This window comes from Schistocerca piceifrons, chromosome 3, assembly GCF_021461385.2.
Source record: "Schistocerca piceifrons isolate TAMUIC-IGC-003096 chromosome 3, iqSchPice1.1, whole genome shotgun sequence".
Lineage (NCBI taxonomy): Eukaryota > Metazoa > Arthropoda > Insecta > Orthoptera > Acrididae > Schistocerca > Schistocerca piceifrons.
In genome coordinates, this window is record NC_060140.1 from 425,121,160 (window position 1) to 425,134,859 (window position 13,700).

Sequence of the window (13,700 nt, forward strand, 5' to 3'; positions counted from 1 at the left end):
AGCATTTTGTAAGACAACACCTTACTGGTCTGGTCTCGCAAAAACTATTCTTTGCCCAGTCAATACTATGCAACTCTGTAAAACATAGATCTCACAGTTTTCATTGTCGCAACTACCGTCCAGATTGTTACTTCACTTCCAGATATCATATTCAGTCTTTCCTGCCTTCTTAAAAACTTCTGCACATCTGAGATTGAAGGCTGCCATCTGGCTGAGCTGAACTTGGACAAGACAGAGGTGAGTTGTTGGTACTCAGCCAATGACCGGATTCGCAGCCTCTTCATCCACCACTTAGATATCCTAACTATGGTGAGACACAGCTGCAACAGCGAAATGAACTGTAGGGAAAGAAGAGGTTTTCTTAAGGATGTTCAGTAACTCCAGTCTTCATATTGAAGAATTATTTGGAATTAGAAATTCAACGTGATTTCAGCTACATCAATAGATATCAATAGATGCACACACATATTCCTCTTTAGTAATTTCTGTCTCTATATGCTAACATGTGGCAATCATGTTACGTTCTCGACAAATGGAACTGCTTTGTTCAGAGATGTGTTAGTTTGAATTACCATCCATGATCCTTTATCCAGGTTTGCCAAGGAATCATATTATTGATTTCAGCTGTTGTTAAATTCGTTTCTTATGAAATTAGATTACTCATGAGTAGTAAATTGAGTTCACTGGGATCACTGTTTGATTAGTAGTCATTTGCATTCCTTGATTCTTAATTTGACGAGAGACGATTACAGGGCCGAACTAATTTATTTAATTAAATTATCCAGTTAAGGTATTCCACCCAGTCGATAGTGAAGGTTTACACACGGTTTAAGCGTAGAATACGTCTCGTATGTCTGCAATGTATGTCACATACACATGTTCAGCACATCCTCCTAAGCCTACTTTGGTACAGCAGAAAGCTTCACGTGTTACTCTCCGTTAACCAAACGCATTTCATTCAACATCTCTTGATCTAAAGCGTTATTCTCTGCTTTACACTTATTATACAGTGGTCTCTGTTTCTTTAGAAGTAGTTTTACGATGACTAGGCAACTGAGGATTCTTCTCATCATGAACTGTCCTACTAAATACGCACCTATTCAGTGTATAATCAGCTGTACTTTTAACCTCAATCGATAGTTCTTCTGGACGTTCCTGCTCAGAGCTAAACATTTCAAATTCTTGGTTGGATTATGACTGCTGCCTCTTTATCTAGTCCTTCCTAGCTGTTAGACTTGCGCTTTGTACTTTGGTAATCATTGTTGATTCAGTTGTGTCTGGGTCACTGACACATGTTTCAATGTGGACGTTCTAAAAGATGCTCGATTCATTTCTTCCCATTAGAACCAATATATTTCCATCATGAGAGCTGTTCCGAACTCTCTCTTCCAGCGATTTGTCAGAAAACACATTTATTATTCTTTCGCCGGGTGTCTCGCAACGCCCACCACTAACGAAATTATAAATATTCCATTTGATTGTTTGATGAACAGAGTCTCCTTCGATGATGAGGGTATGATTGGGGAATTTACATTTTAGCGAACTGAGGTTTTCTCTGATGTTTTTGGTTGCATCTGAGGGTAAATGGATATAAAGATCGAATTATGCGTCATACCCACCCTGCTACTGTCTTGTACAGACCATCGGACACAACATATATGATAACTGCATTTCCCATTAGCTTGTGCTTTCGATACTCACTTAAATTTTTCGAAAAAGAAATCTCACTGACATCAGTTTCAAGTTATAATCTGCTTTCAGTGCTTAGTACACTGGTGTGCAAAAATTTAGGATGAAAGTAACTGTCGCATGGGAAACGGCCTTGCTGCAGTGGATACACCGGTTCCCGTCAGATCACCGAAGTTAAGCGCTGTCGGGCGTGGCCGGCACTTGGATGGGTGACCTTCCAGACCGCCATGCGCTGTTGCCATTTTTCATGGTGCACTCGGCCTCGTGATGCCAATTGAGGAGCTACTCGACCGAATGGTGGTGGCTCCGGTCACAGAAAACCATCATAACGACCGGGAGAGCGGTGTGCTGACCACACGACCCTCCTATCCGCATACTCATCTGAGGATGACACGGAAGTCGGATGATCCCGATGTGGCCTGAAGACAGAGTGCTGTAACTGTCGTATCATATATAGCTGCCAAGTAACATAGGTCGATGACGCCTGGATGATACATGTAAAGAAATGCTGCAGCATGATACAGAAGGTAACTGAAAAAAATGCACAATAAGACGAACGGAAATGACACTTTTACTACAGAAAATGATTACACTAACGTCTCCTCGATTTATCATCATCTCCTGGACCTCACAAAATGGGTCACCAAGGGGCATGTTGTCACTACAGACAGCAATGCATGCTCTGAAATGTAAGGAATTCTGTGGTAGCGGGTTCTTTTCATCGACCAGCGCTGTTGACAATTACTGGACGCTCACTGGTGCAGTACGTCACTCCAGCGCATCTCACCCGTCCTCAGGGGAACGAACAAGCCAGTTTATTCGCCGAATCGATGCGCGTGTGCACTTTCGACACTTGTAATGAAGTCAGGACCCAATGCGCTGCAGACAAGATTCACATGGGGAATGAGTACAGTGTCACAGCAACACTGACCGCTGACGTTCCAGAATGTTCCTCGGGGACGTCCATTAATTACGTGAGGTCAAAACCGTGGGAAGGGGAGGGTCCAGCAGAATCTCACCGCATCTCGTTTAAGTGGGCAGGGTCGGGAGCAACCAAAATCTCGCGTCAGCTACTTAATTCAGAGAATATACATTACACGTCGTACATTCAGTTTTGTAAAATTAATCCCAAGCATTGGGGATATTTAAGTGCCACAAATCCTTATGTCCTCTATGAACTGAAATGGTGCTTTACATGTGTGCCTTGTTTGGGATTTCCCAGTATGAAACAAGTGGCGCACAATTGACAGGTTTCATTCAGGGAGTTCTCTGCCACGCTGGCCGAAATCACTGCTCATCAGTCGGGGAGTCAGTCGTGATATTCCGCAACACATACAGTATAATGCCATGAGTCTGTATGAAAACTTTTACAATGCGTATGCATTGACATGACAGCAAGAAGTTAATCATCTCTGGAAGGAAGCTAAGCCGAGGTTAATCGACAAGAATTTCTTTAGTGATCATATAAATGAAGAGACGGGAAAGCTGTATAGTAGTACAGCTCGCAGGCAGGTACTAATGACGTTGCCTTTCGTCTGCAAAGTAAGTAAAGATCCAGTGACATTTAACTTACAAACATAGCAATAAAAATTCAGTTTTTCAAGGATCTTTCCACATGATTAATACCACTTTCGTGGAGCCCTTTTGTTCGTCTGTCCGTGCGAATACCAGTCAGGATTGGCATGTTTAAAATAAGCCACGCCTTAAAACACTGTTTAGTATACATTCTAAATAAAAATGGTTTTATTAAAGTGTTTTAATTAATATTTAAGTTAATAATATTCATTTATTGGTATTTTTACCAAATTATGGGGTTAACCTCGCTTTACGGGGACGGAGCCGCCAAAAAATCTCAACAAATCTTAGTAAGGGGAGGGGGGCTCAAACTTTAGAGAAAACCCTTCACCTAATTAATTGACACCTCCCTGGATGCGTTACGTGTTCCCACCACTCGCCATATAGGTGTATGCCCACAATCACTACTCACACTAAATTTGCTTTTGGGCTACACACGTCACACATCGTCCATCCAGTTTCTCGATGATTCCTCGTGGTGTAATGTCATCTTCCGCAGGTGAAGTCATTCAGATGTTTCATCCTGGCCATAATGTGATGAAGAACACCGCCATTGTTTACTGTAATTGTTGTAAGCTGGCGTACATTCTTTTCTCATTCCTTCATGTGTGTTGTGCTATGAGGGCGGGCCCATTCGTCGCAGTGATCACGCTAACATCGTGCACTTTCATTCACCTCCACATAGTCCTTCATATCGTATGTTATTTTATCTACGTCGTTTCCAAGTTTTACAGAGCAATGTAATGTGTGAACTCCACTGCTTCTTAAGGTGCGCTTTAAACTCTGGGACTTTGTTTCAAATTCTTTGGCATTTAACCACTAGCATATGCCGTATTTCCTTGAATATCACTCTGATATTTCTGTGTGCGCTACAGTTATCGTTAATGAAGAGTCGACTAATATAAAAGAAGTTTGCATGTACCCAACTTAGTCAGCTACCTGGGTAGATACCTTTGATGTGTAATGCACACCGTATCAAATGAAGGGGCGGTGTGAGGTTCTCAACCATATGGCGCAAATCGACGAAGTCTCAGCTTAGCTTGTCACAGAAACTTCGAAGCCTCTGGTTCAAATCTTCCTCACGACACAGCCAGTCGCTGGAGTGATCCAAGTATGACCTCGGAGACCAGACGACACACATTGTTTGTTCTAACGTGTGCCATAGTCCACAGTTGGTTACACCCTGCTCCTTCAACGGCTGCCGGAACAGCATGTTTATCACGTTGAATGTGGCTCCCAGGCACACACATTTAGTGCACCTGTTTCCCTGCCACCCACTGTTTGCTGCCATTTCCCTAAGAGGTACTATTATTCGCAGAAAATTTAAGTTGTCGATGTTTAAAAGACCCTACGGTTTTTTGTCTGCCTCCCCAGCACACCAAACTTCGCTTAGGAAGATTCCTGAGATACCCTGAGTTCTCTCTGGTCCCTGTCTTCGCCGTATAGGCCGCCTAGATGTAACACTGATGGTTCACCCAGAGTCGCGTGAACAGGTTGTGACAGATCTTGCACATCCTTAGAGAAAACAGCATCCAAGGGACAGGATAGTAATTTAAGTGCATTTGGTATGAGTGTACGTGACTCTCAGTACTACCGTACGCTCGTAGCAGCTTCCAGTCGCCGTCATTATTCAGGGAGATTCCTACTGCTTGTGTACATCAATCAACTTGTTCTGTGCCCAAAAGCATATACAGTGGGGCTGCAATGTAGCTGACGTAATATTTTACAGAACAGCAAACAATAATTAGCAAACGTTCATGTGGCTTAAGAAACGCTGTAAGGACAACATAAACATTACAGCCGCATAGGTACCTACATTACTGTCTCGAAAATCTGAGGTTTAAATTTCTTTATTTTGTATCTTTAACATCTGCAGATTATGATAGACATGTGGTAAGACATACAAAGAAAGAGTGGAAAATTCTCGCCTGCCACAGAATTCTTCGATGTAAATGAAATTTTGATTTTGTTATGTTGGTACAAACACAATAATGAGTCAGTTGTCAATGGCTTTTGCAGCAACAGGCTCATATGAAGCAAGTGCCAAGATGTGAAAAGTGATTTCTCAATTCGATAATATGGCAGAAGCGTGCGTCAGCTAGCCTACTAAAGAAAGCAGGTAGCAAGAGTTGGTTAGTAGTAAACATGTAGCACACAAGACAAAATAAATTTCATCTTAGCGTGGAACGTATTTTTCAGTGTTTTCTGGTGTACTAATTAATTATTTACCTTAAACAGAGTAGAACGACGACTGACAAAGACCAATAAACTATAAACATTCAGTTATGATTGATTAAGCAGATTTATGTACAAACCTATTCATTCCTTTCTGCAGTCTTATTGATACAGTACTTGACGTATACTTTAATTTGAACTGTGATAATCTTAAAATGTAATTGGAGACTTTGGATACATGAATGGTTTTTTATAAGTTGTTGGTGTTATAATGTAGGTCACCTAAATTGCATGGAATGTAACCTCATTTTATGTTCTGATTTTCATTATAATAATAGTCTGGATTCAGAAATCCCACTGATATCACAAGATATTCGTTTCAGCTAAGTTACTTATTCGTAACCTAATAAATAATATTAATGAGGTTATTGCAACAAAACGTCATTACACTGTTTTAGTTTGTTTGTCATCTCTCAAATAAAGTTTTTGCATAATGCAAGTGTTAGACTTTTTTGGTGGTATATAACAATAGGTAGTATAGTGTGTTGTATATTTCTCTGTTGCTCTTATCCTAAGAACATGGCTATTGATTTTGTGATTATTTACTGATAAGGATGAGTGTACAGGAGGCCTAGATGTGGTGATTCTCAGACAAAAACTTATCATATTTTAAGTCACCTTATACTGTACTTACGTTTACCTGATGATTAATATAGTAGTTGCAAGGTTTATACAGTCATATGTTGGTTTCTATTTTTTAGCAAATGGTTATTCATTTCCATTCTTCTTGGGGTTTGAAATTTTATTTCAGTTCACGTAAAATCGCAGTTGGATAAAAATATATATGACTGTCGAGATTGTGTATTCATTCTTCCTGAACATACAATTTTATACACTGGTGTAATGGTCCATGACCATATATTGTACGCAATCAATTTCTTAAGGTTTTGACAAAATGGGATGGTCAGGCATTATGGTGTCACAAATTTTCACATTCCCATTTAATCTTGTTACTTTTTGACTGATAAAGGATAATAAGGTGCCATGTTGTGTTGTTACCTGTCATGAAGTACACAATGTGCTCTGTGTCGCTCCCGACTACTCTGGCATCTATGAAGTATTCATGAATGAGGATTACGTGCTACTATATTATCGTCATGTACTTTGACACATATACTTGTACGCTATATGTGCTCATGGCGTAGGGTTAAAAGGAGATGATGGCTTGTGACAAGTTGTTTGATAGCGTTTATGGGTTGTCACACACCTAATTATTATCCTGATAATAACTCATATGGTTGTGTAATGAATTTACTACTACAGCTGTATGCTACCAAATTTTTTAACAGTTACCACCGAAGTCTTTCCATCAACTATGGGAAAAGTGCTATGACAAGGAAAAGGAATATTTCATCAACTCAGTGGGACTCTCCACTGACAATGAAAAGTTGATCCACTTAGAAAGCCAAATCTCATCTTCCTTGACTATCATATACGATAGTCTGACTTACACCGATTTCACATCGTACCTGGGATACCTTCGAGTCCAGTGAAATTGTTTAGTAGACACAGACTTTATTTAGTAGAAATGTTTTAATTGGGCTTCAGAGACGAGAACTCTCCGGAAAACGATAAGTAAAGTATATTCGCCTGAAAGGAGTTTACGACGAGAAATACATGAATTTTCGAAGAACATAGACATTAAGTGTTGCAGAGAACTTTACACCCCGAGTTCTTTCACGAAAACGGCAGTCACGAATGAGACAGTCTACGTGGAAAACCAAATGAAGCTTTAAAGTATGAGAATCTGATACCTAAATTTTATTTTTCTAATTTGTATATGTCTGGCAGCATGCTTCAACAGACTAAACATGTGTAAACTAACTCGACGTAATTGCAACGGTGAATTGACCGGGTCAGATTACGAACACACAGCGACAGTATTCAGTGGTACCACGCGAAGTAATAATGTGTGTTACAGATACGTTTCTCCAAATAGTCAAATGCTAATTTTACAGCAATTGTACTGCTTGATAAAGCATCTGTGGATTGATCCCAGGTTTTCTCTGTTAAAGGATGCATTTCATTTGGTAAAGATTATTCATCTCGTGTGAATGTTCGCTAGAAATGAAATAAAATTCTGTATTCGCAGACGGGATAAAGGAGTGCGCATTGCCGTGTTTTGCACAAATCCGCTTCAATACAGATTTGTTCAGTTACTCGTTTTCATGCCGGATTTATTTGATTAATTCGTATCAGTATCGTTTAAACAACTTTGTAACAGGGAAATAAATTAGAAGCTTCACAGTGATATTAAAGACAACCGGTAAATCCGAAAATTTATGTGGCAACAGTATACCGACAGTGAATATAGGAAGTATGCACATCCTTCGAATTTAATAACACGACACTAAGAAATGAGTATGAATTTGTTACCTTTCCACTAAACGTGTTTTACGTGTTTTTCCTTAATTGTAGGTGAAGCGATTTGCCGTCGTCAATCTTACGAATGGCTTAACATGACCCACCTGGACGTTTTCTGAATCTCAGTAGCACCTACCCCCAATGTGGTTAGCTGCTTTTTGAGTACATTCCAATTTACTAAGAACTGCGTTTGATACTAGCAGACATCCTATAACTCGGAATGTTCTCCTTGTCTAATCTGCGTCTGATATCTACATCTATACTCCGCAAGCACGTTATGGTAATGTAATAACATCGTGTGGCGTGTGTCAGAGCGTACTTTGTGTACCACTGTCATTTCTGCCTTTTGTTGTTCTTACTTCACTTTCAACGTCTGTTCGGAAAATATGCGTCGGAGGAATTGGCTGACTCTTCTAGGATATTCGCTCTTGGACTTCTAACAGTAAACTACATCGTTATAATCGAAGACTCTTCCAGCATCTGCCACTGGAGCTACGTGAAGATCTCCGTGGTGCTTTCACGCTTAGTAAACGAACTTACGACGAAACGCGCCGCTCTTGTTTATGTCTTATCCACTTCATCTGCCAATACTGCCAGCTTCGTCCATCTTACTGTAGTAATTCTACGTTTGTAGAATTGCTTCACTTCGTCTTCAAGTTATGATTTTACCCTATAGTTAAATTTCACTTAGTCTCTTCACTATTTTCAAACGCTTCGAGTGGTGTAAGATATACAAAAGAAAAACTTTTTATTTATCTTCATTTTCTCTTCTTGTTGTTGGTTGCAGTTCTCTCGTCTAGGGGTACATTCTTGAGGCTGAAATTTTGATTGTGTTGGTTCCTGTTGATCTGAATAATGTTTGAAGATTTGCCTTTTTAACTCTTGAATTTTATTTTTGTCTTATTTTTCAATATCACACCGTCTTTACAATTTCCACTTAATATTACAAACTACATTGTTAGTGTCGAATATAAAAATACGTTTGTCTCTATCACAGACATACCCGATACTCCTACGTTCTACAGTACTCACAATATTCCAAAGAGTTTACAAAGCAAAAAGTTTACACACTTTCTTGAAAAAAGTATAATCTTTACCACATTGTATCATTATCTTATAAATGAATCCAGAAATAAATTTAATAATCCGCGTTTGATTGTGCAATTAATAATATGAATTTTAAGTATGCCAGATATTTCGTAATTTCAAATATTTCTAAAAGAAGAATAGTTTGAACCGTACATGCAGGGCGTAACAAATTAATTTCTCTTTATACATTTTAGTCTGAAATATAATACATTGTATACAAAATCAGATGAAACTCTTTCAGTGAAACAGCCGAGAATGATCACCTATCCCAGATTCGTGATTAATTCTGGTACCGGCTACTTCTATAGAAAAAGTTAATATTAGAGGGGGTGTCTCATTACAAGGTGATCCGTGATCTTCATTTCTGCTACTTGTCACGGTCTTCGTCTTTTTCTCATTTATGTTTAATCTCTATTACATGTTCATTAGACTGGTCGTTTTATTCAACTGACCATGTAATTGTATCTCACTTCTAGTGAGGACAGAAATGTTTCAAACGAAACTTATCACAGATATCCTTTCGCCCGCAATTTTTATCCTACGTCTGAAACTTTCCGTTATTTCCCTCATTGCATCTGCGATTTACAGGTTGTGGAGCAAGGGAAATTCACTGAACTTTTGCCGTACCTCAAACATATTACTTCTTTCTTGGTTTTACATGTTTGTTATTCCTTCTTCGTCCTTGTGCATATTGTGCATTTCTCATACTTTACAGCATACTATATTCTTAAATGCATTTTTACGGTTGTACATCTTATGACAGTATATTTTTCTTAAATCTCGACTCCATTATCAAGCACAGTGTCAGACCTGAAACTAAGGTGTCTGCCAGCCGCGGTGGCGGAGCCGTTCTAGGCGCTTCGGTCCGGAACAGCGTGACTGCTATGGTCACAGGTTCAAATCCTGCCTCGTGAATGGATGTGTTTGATGCCCTTAGGTTAGTTAAGCTTAAGTAGTTCTAAGTTCTAGGGGACTGATGACCTCAGATGTTAAGTCCCATAGTGCTCAGAGCCATTTGAACCATTTGAACTAAGGTGTCCTTTGCTTCCATATAACCAAAGATATCTTAACCTAATAAATCCTCAGTTTGGTTTCCTGGTCTTCTGTATATTATTCTACACAGAAATTTGGACGCATTAGCTGATGAGAAGATTGTGCTACCTTCGGTGTTATGTGGAAGATATTTTTCCGCTAGTCTGGTGGTGATTTCGAATTATTTTATAAACCCTGGTGGAATGTTATATATTCCTTCTGTCTAGTTTGTCAGCAAGTCTTCCAAAGCTCTGACAAATTCTGACTCTCAATAATTGATCCCCCTCGTCTTCCAAACTGACATCTTCTTGACGTAGGAGCGTCTATAAGCAGAGCTTCTCGATAGTATTTTTATTTTTTGTGCCACAGTCGAAATAAGTACTTTAAGTGACACTATATTTACCGAAAACACTCACTAAATTTGCTTCCTCGATTATCCACTTTCGGTGTTAAGCTGTTACCGATTGGTGCTTTACAGCACACTTCGCTTACGCATAGACAATGAGTGTGGCACCCTTCCTCGTACTAATAACGCTGTCAGGGGTCGGATGTTGCTCATGATATAACAGTTTTCTTAGCCGGATGTACTTGCTGACTCCACAGTCAGGAAGTACATCCGGCATAAAAACAAGAAAAAAAAAATATTACATCACGATAACACCGGACCTCTAACAGCGTTATGCTGACAGTCATCTGTCAGCATAAAGAGGGTAGTTGTGTGGGCAATCTGTGTATCATCGTGTCTTAACTGTTAGTGTATCGGTTTTTCTGAAGCAGAAACCGAAAACCGGTTCCGATTTTGCCTTAACACGATCGAGAAACCACATTCAGGTTGGCCAGTGTGTTAGATCTACGATCTTCCACCATTCACATTCTCTGCGAATCTGGCTCACATATCGGTCTCCCACGCTATGGCACTACACGTTAGGCAGTTTCCACAAAACTTCAAATTATTTACTTGTAAAAATAATGTAATCCTAAACTAGTCAAGTGCTGGTTCATTAATCCTGTTAGAAACACAAGCCTGCTGCAGTGAGCAAGATTCGAACACAAGTGGGGTCCGGACGTCTGTCTGCTCTGGAAAGTAGCATAGACGGTGATCTGTTGCATTTCTGCAAAAGAGCACAATACTGGTGCATGCACAAGAGTTTCGGAGTATACCGCTTATTGTACAATGATGAACATGGAGCTCTGCAACATACCACCCCTACGTGTTCTTATGCTGACATCGTCAATTACGACTGCAGTGGACACGGGACCATCGGGTTTCGACCGTCGATCTATAGCAACGTGTCGGCTCTTCGGATGACCCACAGTTTGCTACATTATGTCGGAGGTCTTCTCTACAAACACTGTCATCGAAGTGAACGGTGGCTCGAAATGTGCAGTGCGCCACCGACGTAGTCTGGTGGGAGCAGTATTGTGCTATGAGTGACGTTCTCCTGCGCTAGCACGGGACATATGGTAGCAATCGAAGAAACGCTGACAGTTACGAACCATCCGTTTCAGTTCATGCTTGGTGTTTTGCCCGAGAGCGATATCATCTTTCAGCAGTATAATAGTCCGTGTCTCGGGATAGAACCGTGCTACAGTGATTTGAGGAGTATTATAGCGAACGCAAGTTGTTTCGGCTGCCAAATTCACCTGATTTAAACCCTATGGAAACAATCTGCATTGCTATTGGGTGGTATCACCGCGTACGGAAGTCATCAGCTCCTTAATTATGCGAATTACATGACTTTGCGTAGACATCTAATGCCACAGACCTCCTACAAACCTACCAGCAAACTGTCGGATCCGTGGTGCACAGAATCAATTATGTATTTCGTTCCAAAGACGGACGAATTAACTATCAAGTTGGAGATGAAAAGCTTTGGCTCATAAGTGTACGAATGACATGGAGTGGCGAAGCTCTGCGTAGCGCTGTTGATTCTGGACTTGATAGCAGACACGAACGTGTTCTGTTAGAGTAGAAGCAACATCTCGAGTCTGCCATGGATCTGTTTCTTGGTGGAGGCGTTTACTGAGGTATTAACTTACGCTGTCGCTAGTATCACTGATCAATTCTGTACGCCCTCGCAGCAGAATCGCCGCTCAGGGAGTTCATATATTTTGAGGTTACCTTGACTATTTTGGTGTGGCGATGATTATATTGAATTAATTATATTGTCAGGGTATCAAGATGTTTGCACCAGGTCTTTTCGTGCATACGCATTCATAAAGTGCGGCTCCACTGCTGTATGATGCAGTCTAAGAACGTGTTGGTTGACGAAGAATAATATTTGGACGAGACCAAGGTAGCACATATTTTGTGTACATAATGTGGTTTTGGTACTTTTTATCGGTTGTTCCCTATCATATCGTTTGGACGGACACTAAAGAACAGCCAAAGATTTTTTCGCATGTGAGCTCGTGGCAAACAGGAGTGTTACATTTCACTCGGATGCTGACGTATACTTAAGACTGCAGATTCGTATATACTCAAGAGCGCACCGCTGTTCGTAGTTTTTTAGTATCCGTTTGGCGACATGGTCATCTCTTTTATCTTGGATAAGTAAGGTGATATCATCTGCATAAGCTCGAACGGCAACTTTATTCAGGCCATGTAGATAGATAGTTCGGTGGAGGTGTCTTAACAGAGGTTCCTTGGCGAGTGCGAAGAAAACACTCTACAAAGGGCAATCTCATCGAAGTTCTCTTTCACAGGTTTTCGTAGGCGTTTCATTTCATTTTGATCTGGAAGATGAGCCACTGATACTGGAGGCGATGAAGCCATGACTGTACAGAGCAGACGCTGTGTGCAATGAGTAATCAGAATCTATTCGTATGTGTTTGGATGGGGTCCGCCTTTACCAAACAGAATTTTGTTTTCTAACCCAAACATGTTTCACTGCAGTAGGCTTTTATTTTATGTATTTTTACCACATGGTGTGGTTTCTCTGATGTGTTGTGTTTCTACAGTGACTGTTTCGTTCCACAGTTTGTCATCTGCAACCACTAACACGTTTTCTGTTTCCTCATCTTCATCACTGTGAAACACTTTATCTTGAGTTGCCACTGTCACCATCACTGTCACTGTTTCATTGTTTACCAGCTAAAGGCGGACCCTATCCAAAAACATACGTATTGCTAAAGCAAACACGGAGAGAAAGAGCTTCAACCCCAAGATGATTAGAATCTATTCGCTCATACATTCCTTTCAGGTATAAAACTGCGAATGCAATTTATATGTGAGCCTGCCAGGTCGTATTTACACTGCCCAGTAACATTATTGTGGCCTATCAAACGCCTGAATAACCACATTTCGCAGTGCGGACTGCTGCAAGAACAGAGTCAGTGAGATTATAGAAGGTACTGACACGATTGTGGAGCTTTGCCGGCTCCAGTGCCGTGGCCCACTGGGCAAGGTTTCTCGATTGAGGATCCATGGCGCGAACAACCCGATCGAGACCGTCCCAAAGGTTCTCGAGTGGGTTTAGATCTGGCGAGCTAGTTGGTCAGAGGAGTATGAGAAACTCATTCTGATGCTCTTCGAACCAGGCATGTGCACTGCAAGCTGTGTGATACGTTGAATTGTTCTGTTGATGGATGCCATCGTGCCGAGGAAGAAGACAATGCATGTGGAGATGGAATGGTCCTCAAGGATAGATGTGCACTTGTGTTGATCCACTATGCCTTCCAAAACGACGAGATCACTCAGGGAATGACTAGATCAC

General features: G+C 40.6%; 1 pseudogene; it reads left to right on the top strand.

Annotated features, from left to right (window-relative positions):
• Positions 1 to 1,812: 1,812 nt before the first annotated feature.
• Positions 1,813 to 1,930, top strand: LOC124790212 (annotated as a pseudogene).
• Positions 1,931 to 13,700: the final 11,770 nt, after the last annotated feature.